At 40.0% G+C, this 13,039-nt stretch overlaps 1 protein-coding gene across 2 annotated transcripts in view; it reads left to right on the top strand.

The window, feature by feature from the left end:
• The window catches only part of RhoGEF64C (Rho guanine nucleotide exchange factor at 64C), an 88,201-nt gene that overhangs the window by 40,698 nt on the left and 34,464 nt on the right, over nt 1-13,039 (top strand). The window lies entirely within an intron of this gene.

Genomic DNA, 13,039 nt, shown 5'->3' with positions numbered 1-13,039 from the left:
TTTGTTGATAACATTGGGAGGGTTGAATGAGTAACGTGCAGTGCTACATGTAATTTGCGTTCAAACTAAACATTTGATCTATGACCGAGTTATAGCCGAATCGCCTCTATATAATTAAGAAATCAATCCGTACCGCGTAGAAAACACTTCATTGTAAAGATCAGTTGGTTAATGCTGTTTGGGGATATAACGGCTGATTCTTCTGAGAATTACACGAGCCACATTTGAATATTAAAGCAGATGGTACATATAGTTACCACCAGGTTTAAATTGCTAAGGCCTTCGTAACATTTGCTGCTCCCACGGGACACAGCCACCCGCTTCCTTGACACGTGTCCTTTGGATACGTGACAGGAGAATAATGCAATTCATGACATCTTCAGCTTACATAAGAATTTTTTAATCTCTAATTCGTAATTTTACGAAGGCTTTCCAGAAGTAATGGCTTTTGTCCAACAAGGAAGACTTCGTAGAAATGAAAGAGAGAGTTACGTTGTAATGACAATTTTTACTTAGGTTTGAAGCCAACTTTTAATGCCAATGAATTGAAATGAAAGTATTTTATAATACGCGAAGTGTTGGATTTCACAGTCAGCATTCAGTTGTAATTAAACGATAGTTAGATAATCATTTGTTAAGCTTGCGTGTCAGATGTTCTTTCAAATGAGAACGTTCAGGACTCTCACAGAATTTCTTTGGTGCATTTTTGATCTGTATTAGTCTATCCGATAGAACGTATGATGTAATATAATTGTCCTACAACTATATTAATATTATTAGTGTACTGTAATTTTAGTTTTCGTTTTTGGCTGGTTAGATATTCTGTTTCACAGGACAAACTGCGTTGTAAACATATGGATGAGCTGTATAAAGTGGAAGTCAATGCAAATTATTAGTATTACAAACATAATCTCTTAAGCTTTTTTCTTGTTGTTGTTCGTCTTTAAATTGCTTGACTTCAGAACATTCTACGTGACCAAGGGTCACTGAACAAATAAACAAACAAGTCGATTACGCTCTTGTAGATGTTGAGTAAACGATGAACATGGAGAACCACTGGCTTATTTGTCTTACGTGTCAGGTATTAGCTACTTGGATCTCTTTGATGAAAGTTCTAGTGTTTTACATTAGTGCTTGATTCAAAAGTGCTCAGCTAAGCAGGAAGTCAACAGGGATTTTGAAACTCGATTACCTACCATCTGCAGAACTGTCATAATCATAACATCCGTCTGACAATAAGATTTCTGCAAGCAGGGCATTCCAGAACAGTTTAAACTCAGATTTTTGATAAGGCTTAAATTCCAAATGCACAGTGTTTAATTAACCATTTAAAACGACATCTACACGAAATTCTTCATGATTACAGTGCCAGCGGTAGAACAGACACACACACACAGTCTTTCAATCATTATCCCATAAAGTCGAAAACAGCGTAACGGCTTTACTGTGGCAACTGTTGTAATAACAGAACACACAAGCGTGACGGGCACCGCTCATTATATTATATGCAAATTTGAATAGTTAAGAGTATGACGGTATTCATTATGCAATTTTCTGTCGCCTCTTGTAGTAATGCTGCAATAATATACGTATAATTCGTTGCCCGATGCAGCCGCCGCCAAGAATGTGACGACTTGGCTTTCTCATCTTGACCACCTTTCACCAGTGCTGGAAGTTTTAAGATCTGCCACTTACCACACACACTCACCCACTCACTCGCTGAACCGGTATTGGACACACTGCCTCCCCCCTCCAACATTTAGTTAGATGTTGATTTACTACGTACGATCGAAATGAATTAATATGTCCTGTTCATAAGAGAGTGCTTGTTCTGTCATTTATCTCTCCATATCTCATTTTTCATCATTGACTTCCGTCCATTTGTCTTCCTACCTACATTCTATTTATATTTACCTTATTATGTACGAATTAGTAACTAACGAAGCTTTCAACAAGGAACAGTAATAAATAAGTAATTTCTTTTTCTTCGTTGTTTGTCATTTTTTTGTAGTTAATGTTGTAATGGCGATAAATGAAGAAGAGAGATGGGTGGGACATCGGTGAGATAAAAATTGCATATAGTTTTTTAAGATTATAGGATAATATTAAAACAAAATGATGACGTAGGATATCGCGGTGTGGACTGGATTGAACTGTCTCAGAACAGGGATAAGTGCCTGGTTTTAATCACTACAGTAAATAAATTTTTGTATAATAAAAGGTGGTAATTCTTTTGACCACCTGGGCGACTGTTTTACTCTCTCAAAAACTGTGCTCCATTGGATTAAATTTGTTTCTTTCACGTCCTATAAAAACGAGGCACAGAACCAAGAGTAGCATACTCAATAAAATTTCCGATTTATGCCGCGCCCACATCCAGAATTGTTACTTAACGGTAAGTTGCCCTCCCCCGTCCAAGTACAAATGGGCCGGGCGATCTGAATGTCGCGCGGCATGCAGAACACACCCACTGCACTCTCGTGATACAGCATTGTGACCGCATTGTCAAAGCACCAGTCAGCTGTCATAAGTGCAACACGGGACTAAGTCAAGTTTCGACCAGTATTTTCACCCTGCGCGTCAAAAACCAGAACCGTCAACGGCGATTTACCGGTTTTATTAATGAAGTAACCATTTCTTTGTGAACTGGTGTATTCATTGCCATAACCGAAGCACGTCGACCGTGTTCAAGATATGTACAGTGAACGCAAAATAAATTCGAGCTTGGGCTGTGTCGTAGAAGGGGGGAAGGGAATGTGGAGAGTGTTGGTGTGGGAGGGAGGGGTGAGGTCGAACGCCATGCGTGTGTCCGTCAGTCACTATGAACTCTCGTTGTTGCCCGCACACACCAACAGTTACTTGTAAGTTATTTTAGTATTATTTAACGATTCACTTTAACATGTGAATGAATCTTGGCTTTGCACTACTCAGTGATATCAATTTTAGTTGTTTCTATATGGTGAAATGAGCGCACAATCGGGATATAATGTTATGTGTGTACAAACACGTGACGAAGTACGGAACCTGTAATAAGTAAGTTCGCTCGCAAAGGAGAAACATCACGCAGTGAATGCATCTGAGTGCAAAAAAACAACAACGAGGGTTTCTATTTCTCGGCATTTGATGCTAGTCAGTAGTCAGCATCACGTTCCGACCGCTTTATCCTCCATGTATCATTGGACAGAGGCCTGTTTGACAAGTAAAATAGAAATGCATGAAGCCCTGGCATGATCTTACAGCATCTGCTTTCCTTGGAAGGTTTCATTTTAAATATAAGTTAAAAATAGTTGTAAATTAACCCATTGAAGCCGAAGATCACCTAAATAATAAATTAGAGTACAGTCCTTACCGCAAAAAAAATTTCGCATTTCAGAGATCAGATGGTTAAAGCTGTTTAAGAAAATAACAGAGGTATACGAGGTGCGATCGGAAAGTTTCAAGACTGCGCCTATAAAAACCCGTACACTTATCTCAGGTATTAAATTCATCCATCACCCTCGAAGTAGTTCCCCTGGGAGTGAACACAACGATCCCAGCGCCGCTGCCAAGCCTGGAAGCATCCCTGGAAATCTTTCTTTGTCAGCCTGTCAAGCACCATCTGCGATTCTGCCTGAATCTCTTCTATCGTCTCAAATCTCCTTCCCTTTAGCTGAATTTTAATTTTTGGGAAGAGGAAGAAGTCACACGGCGAATAAGGAGGGTGGGGGATGACGGCCATGGTGTTTGAGGCCAAAAACTGCCGAACTTTGAGGGCGGTGTGCGCTGGCGCGTTGTCATGATGCAGCAGCCAGTTGTGGTTGCGCCACTTTGCCGGCCGCTTCCGTCTCACATCTTCACGCAACCGCCTCAGGACCCCACAGTAAAATTCAGCATTGACCGTCTGACCTGCAGGATGAAACTCCCTATGGACGATCCCCTCCTGGTCGAAAAAACAGATCAGCATTGACTTCACATTGTTCTTGACCTGTCTTGCCTTCTTCGGACGTGGTGACGATGGGCTCTTCCATTGTGAAGATTGCTGCTTCGTTTCCGGATCGTACCCGTAAACCCAGCTTTCATCACCTGTGATAACCTTAGAAAGGAAGTTGGGGTCGGTTCTTGCAAGATCTTTGAGCTAAAGGGAAGGAGATTTGAGACGATAGAAAAGATTCAGGCAGAATCGCAGATGGTGCTTGATAGGCTGACAAAGAAAGATTTCCAGGGATGCTTTCAGGCTTGGCAGCGGCGCTGGGATCGTTGTGTTCACTCCCAGGGGAACTACTTCGAGGGTGATGGATGAATTTAATACCTGAGATAAGTGTACGGGTTTTTATAGGCGCAGTCTTGAAACTTTCCGATCGCACCTCGTATACTGAGAATCATAAAAACTTATGAATATTCAATGCAGTTAGTGATTCGTAAAGTGGGTGGTACACGTAGTTACAACTGTGTTTTAAAGGGGTAATTCACTATTATAGGATTTGTAGGCTGCGTCTGTTATTACTGGTTACCTCCTGAAGTTGTTGTATGTAACCTTACCTTCCGCAAAGCAGAGCTTTTTACAGTAGCTTCTATAGATTATGTAACAAAGTTATTATTTTGTCTTTCTTCATAAATGCCGGACAGCAGACTGTAGAATCTATCTATTAACTTGGACGGCAATACTAAATTTCTTCCGTCAGTTAAGTGATAATAAGTTTATTGTTCGTACTTGGTGCAACACAGGTACTTGCCAGAATGTACTCCTTTTCTTGATTAAAAAGGAAGATAAGATTGAGGTCTTTAGGCAGCACCCTGATAATGAAGGCAGTAAGCACCTCTGAAGGGTCCGTAAATATCTACAAGACTATTAGGCGCAACATTATAATCTCGTCGTCGCTATCAACTGATATCTCAAGATATTTCATACTCAGTGGAGTTAATCTTCCATGAGCAGAGTCCTTTAAGAGAAACAGATAGTCCCTCAAATGTTAAAGAAATTCTCCCATCACACGCAAAGCCCGTTGTCGTGAAATTTTGGATCACTAATAAGCTCTGTTACCACCGACTGCAATCTGCACTTCCAAATGCACGCGAGAGATGCTAAAACAGTGTATCTGTACGTTTCCTTTTCAGGGATCATCCTACTATACAATGCAAGTGGTTCCACGTATAATACGTAAATATTTACCCTCAAGAGCTAGCGACATTATTTGAGCTTCAAATCCCAGGTGCACGTGTGTGCCCAACAAGCCTCGAAGAATACAATAGATGTTGTACTGGAAACGAGTTGTCACCGTGTAGGAGTCCAGTTTAGTAATAGAGGTCACCAGAGTACGGTATCTACTTCCTACTAGGGAGCTTTGCCCTCTTTGAGCAGTAACTCGGAAGGAAGTGGAGGTCAACATTCGGACGACAAAGTGACTCGCCGTGCGGTGCGTGAAATAGGTCTGTCACGCGACAAGAAATGATTACATCAAGTAACTTAAAGCCCCTTAACTAGTTCAAATGTCTTTTGTAATTAAGTAACCACAGTGCACGTCTTCGGGTGTTCTACACGCTTTAGCGTGAGCGAAGAACACTTCATGATTCCCTTGTCTGTCGTAGTTTTTCTTGTAGGAGGTAGGCGACCCGCATTACCAGGGTCATTGTTGGAAGGCAATGGTGCCCATCAAGAGGAACACATGTTGCGCAACAGTGACCTAGGCGTAGTGGCGTGAAGAACATCTTTTGAAGGTCATTACACTCCAATGAGTACGCCTTTGCAGTATTTAACAATTACTTTCCGTGTCGTAACCGATTTTTGATAGGCCCATTGTTTGCTTGTCTATTGGACAGATATAGATTAAGATTTCTTGAGATCAAGGCCGACCTCATTAAGGACAAATAAGTAGAAAATTACCTTTATAATTTTTACTTTTCGCTTAATATTGTTATGTTAATTTAATTAAATTAATGAGGGTAATAGGAAAGAGTGACCTAGGCATGGAATACCAAGAACTTTCTGCACTCGCGTTGAAACATGTGCAGTTTAAACGACGTCGTTAAATAATATAAGAGTCAGTGGATCGAAGGTGGTTTTAAGTTTCTTCGAAACTCTATAAAGAACCCCAAGATGTGGTCATTTACCTCAGATGTGGTTTTCCATTAAAGTAAAGAAACTATGGATTGTAGCAAGTGCAGAAACGCCAAGTAATCGGATTAGTATACGCTGTCATGTATTCTTGCTAACGCAATGCCTTCCCTATAACACGATGACATTTACATAAGGAAACAGTACAATGCATGATCTTGGTACGGGATAGATGCTTATTGGTAATTAGCAGCGTGCAAAGTTTAAAATGACATGCAAGTTGAGTCCAGTTGTGATTAGTGGCTCTCGACTGCCTTGTAATTTGCACACAAAGGCCTCATTGGATGTAACAACAGAACTGGAACCGGAAATCTGTACCAAAGAAACATGATTAAAAAAAATCGTGCCTGAGATTTCAACGCTCGAGTAGACTTGTAACTTTCTAAGAATTTCTTATAGCATTCCAAAGACAGTTACAGTTGATTGATTTATACCATACATCGTTCACAGTGCATGATCTGGTATCCCATTGCGCTCACATTGAATGAATTGCTTTCTCTGTCGTCTGTTGTTACCACTTTTCGTTGCTTTGAATAGGTACTTTAATTGCTTTGGGAAGGAAATGACACTTCTGAGCACAATGCTTGACGTCGTTAAGAGGTACTGGATCTTATCTCAGTCTTACTTTACTAATTAGAAGCATACCGAGTTTTTATCCCTATTTTAAGAGGAAAAGAAGGTGATTCAAGTTGTATCTGTCTGTCTGTACGTATTATGCAGGTATTGAACCGTTAAAGCCTAGTATTTACTAAACATATCACCCACTTTAGCAACTAATAGTTCTCTGTGTTGGCCTCAAAATGTATTTGTCGGTTTCATACGATTCTCTGTGGAAACCACCATGCATTAAGGACCGAGTTCTTGAATACTATTTAGACGGTCTTCAGGTTAAACTTATCTTCATTAAAAAGTTTCAAAGACAGTTGTATTTCTACAGCTAGTTAAGAATTATAATTTTTAACTTGGATAAATAACAATAAAATATCAGTAAGGAAGGAATTTAAAGTGGAGGGTTTCTAAAATGTATAATTTGTTACAAAATAACCACTTTAATATGATGCTTCGGTCGTTTTAACAACTTTTTCAAACACAGTATTTTGTTTCGCTTTAAAATTCTGTCATTTTCTTCAGCATTCCTTGTGTTCCTTTATAAATTTTATCCGTCTGCCATTACATCTCTTTGTATATTCACTCTTCTTTGTCCACGCCATCATGTGGGCCTTTCAACATTTTTTACATCTGCAAATGAGTTCATGTTTTAATGCATTCACTGTGCAGATAGCGTTCTCACGAAGGTTGCGTAATTTCTTGAAAGTATTTGGAATGTCGTGCTTGGAAAGGTCATTCGTTTATCCATCCGTGACTTCGTGATCTCTCACCAGGAGGCAAAACCACCTCGCATCCTAGATGGTTCGATCCGAAGAAGTAACTACAATAATCTCTTATTTGCGCATAATATTTTTCTTCTGTCATTTCTGTGTCCTGTCATCCCGCAACCGGAAATTCTTGTGCTCTGTTAAGTTAATGAAAGAGGACTGTATTACATTCTTCGACAGTTTTGACCTTCGTCTGAAGAAATATTCATCTCCTCATAATTTTTTACCAATACAGACGGATTTTCATACTAAGTTGTTCTCAAGGTAACAGATCCTTTGTAAGTAACTTAAAATAGTTAATAAATGTCTTACATTTTGTAAAAATTGCCGTATTTTTGGCAGACTTAATAAATGTGGCAAAAACTGAAATCTTTGGATTTTAGAGCGAGGTCCCTTTCATAATTTCAAATTTATTTGTAGTTTTTGTACAGAAGTATACAATAATTTTTCTCCTGCACTTACTGTGACCACTCGTCTAGAAATGAGGCTAGTTACGTGAATGCCAGATGGTTAAACGTCGTCACAGAACAATGCAGTGCCAGTAGACACAGCATATGGGCAAAGAGACCTACAATTTAAGTCTAAACCGATAGAGCTTTTAGTTACTGCAGTAGGCAAGGATATTACTCGTGTTCCCTGCTTTGTCTGCTCGTATATTTCCGCATTCACAGCTTTTGGTACACGCAGTTAAAATTCACGCCAAACAGATAGCCGAAGTTAAAAGGGACTGGTAGATGCAACAAATGATAACAGTTCTGTACCGTTGTTACCAAATTATGCCGCTCAGGGCAAATTATTTGATTGAAGAGGCGCGGCATTTTGTGGAATTCATTCTGCGAAACGGAATGAAGGAATATAGAAACATTCTGTAAAATTGCCCAGATATGTAAACTATAAATGGCTTTTACTGCTACAATAAACATAAAAGGAAAATTTTACTTTGTATAGGTGGTATCGTAAGTAACAATCCTTAAAATGTATAATCTTTCGTAAACTTCGGATATGCTGTAGTTTTGATCCGAGTGGTAACTACCATATGCTTTAACAAATATTAATAGTTCAGTCAAAATGTCCCGTACTTTCTTGTCCACTGACACAGAACAAAACGTGCTTTCGGGTTTCCATTGATTTAAACTTCAATCTGCGTTGCGGAATAAGAACTTTAACCATGGAATGTTAAACTTCTCACACTCGTAATTTTCATGCATAAATGTACAAATTATTCCATGTGGCATCTAATGATAGAATGTTTGTGAATGAGGAATTTAAATGGGCGCTGAAATAAGTCTTCGTGGCCTATTTTGAGGTATCCTGCTATTCAGAACGTGCCTGGAGGGACTGAGGAAAACCTTCAGATATCTCTGTCAAATCACGAACCCTGGATCTCCCGCATATCAAGCCCTGGTGTTAACCACTTTACTGCGAAGTCCAGGGAACAATTTAAGTAATGTCATTACTTATACAGTGTCTCCATCTGTTAGCCAATTTTCACACTGCATTCCTTACCGATACGCATAAGTGGAATAAGTCCAGTATCCACTTTCCATTCTAGCCTCGTTTTCCTGAAAGGAGAACACAATTTAAACAAACACGAAGGCCATCAGCGGCTTTCAAAATCGCCCAACAGAGTGTGCTGTAATTCTGAATATCGAATGGAGGATATAAGAACGACGGAAACTGACTAAGGATCGTGTCCTGTGTCCTGTGGCAGGTTCCGGTACTTCCATGTTTAACCTGGTTCTGATTTTAGACAGTTGCTAAGTCCGTGATTCTTACAGCGTAAACTGTGAGAGAGATTTACCTGAAGGTTGTGAATCAAAGTAATTTATATTTTTCTTAAAAGATGTGCTAGGCCTAATTAAAGTGATTATTCTATTGTGACAGAAATTGCATAGCCCTGTTTTACGGGCCTCTGAATTGTATCAGTTATAAAACCTGCAAAACTAATCAATACTGAAGATTTAAAAATAATGCAAGAAGTGACGTAGTTGTTGTGCGGAGGAACGCGAATTGCGACCACAAACTTGTTTTATTATGAGAATGGTTGCAGTGGCAACTATTCTAAGATTCAAACGCGACGGCTTCCGAAGGTCAGTTGCGCAGAAATAAGGATTATTATATTGAGTCAGTTAAACAAGTCTTCGATGCTCGTATCTATTTTCTGTAGCTGCTTTAACATGTTATTTTCTGTGCTCGTGTCTGAGAAAGTAAAATGATTCGGTTGTTTGTTTTGATTCTGCGATGTGATTTTAAAAATGGAGCACGAAGTATCAAAATCAGAATTTTTTTAAGGTAAACTGGTGAGTAAGTTTTAGCGTAAGATTAAAAAAAGATACGAGGAATGGTGAATCTGCGCATTGTTACCAAGTTGAATGCTGATTCGGACATTGTACAGTTGAGTCGATGCGGACGAACTTCAAATATAGCAACTTTATAACTCTCTCGGCATGAACCTCTCACTCATCCACCGTCATATTTGAATCTTAGAGTAGTGGAAAAAAGTGCATGTCTGTAGGTGGATTCTGTAACAGTATTCTAGTGGCCCTGTATGGCATCTTGAAGTGATTACCTTTTGTAAGACTTGAGGTTCTCACAGCGGTGAATATGAAGATTTCTGTCTTCTGGGTTATTGCGCTGTGTAGTCTGGTCGATGTTAACCAACGTTTCAGAGGTCATACTGCCTCCGTCATCAGGGCGATGAATATATTCATCGCCCTGATGACGGAGGCAGTATGACCTCTGAAACGTTGGTTAACATCGACCAGACTACACAGCGCAATAACCCAGAAGACAGAAATCTTGATTACCTTTTATTTTCACGGTGTAAGCCTGTCTCATTCGTTGCTATACTCTGACCCAAGGTTGACAGGTGTGACCTGCATTGAGATTTCCAGTTTTATCTAACCTTGTGTCAGTATGAAGTTGACTGAAAATGTCAGGCTGTTATAACATCGATCGGAAGGTCACAGCCAAACCCTGATCAAGAAATTCTCTCGTTTTACGAAACCCGATCATTGATTGTCGTATTCACAAGGGCACGACAAGGATTTTTATCCGAATCAGTTTAATTCACTGCACAATTTAACGCCTTCTTATACAAGATAGCTTTTAACATTTTTTTTTCCATCTACGATTATGTCGTCCGGTTGGCCTATTAAATTTTACTTTCGAACTCAGAAATTTTCACGTTGGGCTATTTATAGTTTTTCGCGCGCTTGTTATTTGTCTTACCTGCGCGGTTGAATATCGTTCTTGCTGTTTATCTTGGTTCGTAAGCCACTCTTTCGTGTAGGTAGGGATGGTAAGAAAGCGGCCTGCGGTCAACGTCCGAACGAAGCTGTGACTGGTCAGTCTGTGTGTTTGTGTCGTGAGTCTCCTATAGAGCCACTCTGAATGTTTCGCTTCCCAGCTGACATCACGATTTGAAGCCTGGTAACCGAACCACGAACTTCTCCCCAAACTTAGTCGTTCTCCACAGCATTACTAATCTGAACTGTTTTAACATTTACATGGGCAGCGCCACCAAAAGTTGTAAATTCATAGTGTATGAAGGCCAGCATAGTTTAGGCTAGCTGGAAACTAACTGGCTATTGGCTCAATGAGCGTGGTTTGATTCCAGGTAGAGGCGAATACACCACTTCTGAAACACCCCACCACCATCGGTCTTTTAACCATTGTGTACAGACGATTCTGTTCAAGGGTTTGAAAATGATAAGAAAATGCAGATTCCGCCAGACACCACTACAAGCGCCATTAAAGCCTCGTTTCATATTTCTTGCTAACAGAGTCGCTAGCGTCAGAATTTATTTTAATGTTTTCCTCATACCACGAACGACACATTCGTCGAGTGAATCGTGACGGACATTGTCTATTATATGATAGGTATACTTATATTTCTATCTGTTTGTTGTATGAATTGTTTTGTAATGCTAAGTTAAGAAAAACCCTTCTAATTTGCAATACAAACCTTTAAGAAAATTACCTGATTTGAAGATGTTAATGATATACAAAATTATGCCGTATTTCATTTTACTTTCGTCTGAGTACCGTTGTGGGATCCATTAAGAGAGAAGTCCACATACATTATTCATCACTTCGCGTTTGAAAGGAATCCATTGCCTCATTGACAAGTTGTTTATTTTATGCGACATTCTTTCAGGTGATATGTTTTCAGACTATCGTTTATTGCTGGCTTCAAATGAATTCTTATTGTCATTATGATGTTCCTCTGGGTTTTGGCGCCGTGTGGACTCGTCCATCTTCAGTCCTAAGGTGGTGAGAGTACGTTTCAGTGCTTCTACCGACGAATCAACGCGGCTCCAAAGCCCAGAAGAAAAACCTAAAATCTCGAATACTTGTTTTGTGTTCGATAGATTTGAATTCTAATGTCGGCACTAACAGAGGATATCGTGAAGTTTACTTGGTTTTCCTCATGACCGTAAGTCTGATATTGGGATTATACCTTAAAATAAGCCCCAACCAAAGGATAGCTGTCTTCTGGGTTGTAGCGCTGTATAGTCTAGTAGATGTTTACCAGCGTTTCAGAGGTCCTTGCTACCTCCATCATCAGAGCGATCCTCCTGATGATGGAGGTAGCAAGGACTTCTGAAACGTCGGTAAACTTCTACCAGACTACATGGCGCTACAACATAGAAGACAGGCATCTTCGAATTCACCGCCGTGAAAACCTGAAATCCTATTAAGCCTCGTCACGTTCTTTTATGTTTCTGGCGCATTTGCGTCCGTGTGGATTCGTGAAACAACTTGAGGATATTAAGTTCATTAAGGATCGACACTGGACAGTCTTAATTTATAATTGTCTCATATCTCAGTTCGAGATATTGTGTCTGACTTCGATGACCGTAAAGCGAGACAGGAGTCAGCAAAAACCCATATTTGTTGTACTACATTATAGAAATAGGAAGGGAACCGAGTGGGTCTGTGTACAACCGCAGATACAAGTTCAAAGAGCAATGTTTTCTAAACAGCCTTTGCGTTCTTCCGATGGAATGTTCCAAGGCCCCACATGAAGCGACTCACTGCACGCTCGGTAATGTACCGGCACTGATTTGCTATCTCACTCACGCGCTACATTAACGGGATTATATTTCTTGTATCTAGATATATCAGCGCTAGGGCAAACTTCTACCAGACGCCACGGCGCTACAACCCAGAACACGGTTGTCTTCACACTCGCCGCCTTGAGAGCTTTAAATGTTTTTGATCGCTATTAAATTGCCCGTCAAAAGTTACGGGAAATCTAAAGTCGTAAACACACATAGTCATAAATGTTACCCGATAAGGCAGCAAATGATCCAGCAACCAACATTTGCTTATTGCGTCATTAGAATGTCCACAGTAAACGCATGTAAGATTTAACGGGGTATGTGAAGTCGCGCTGAGTACAATTGGAAATATGCTTGTTAACACCGTAGGCTTGGTTCTTGTAGCAAGCTGAGACAGTTCAACTGACTAATGTATCTAAGGATGGCTGTCTTCTGGGATGATTTACCACGTAGTCCGGTAGTTATTGGCCCCTCTGACGATTGAGGCAGCAGGAACCTATCATTGT

The sequence above is a fragment of the Zootermopsis nevadensis genome, unplaced genomic scaffold (genome assembly GCF_977971745.1).
Source record: "Zootermopsis nevadensis isolate Lab colony 2312 unplaced genomic scaffold, Znev_1.0 Znev_ptg000017l, whole genome shotgun sequence".
NCBI classification, from domain to species: domain Eukaryota; kingdom Metazoa; phylum Arthropoda; class Insecta; order Blattodea; family Termopsidae; genus Zootermopsis; species Zootermopsis nevadensis.
The sequence above is the reverse complement of the archived record's forward strand: the minus strand, read 5'-3'. Positions and strand labels throughout refer to the sequence as shown.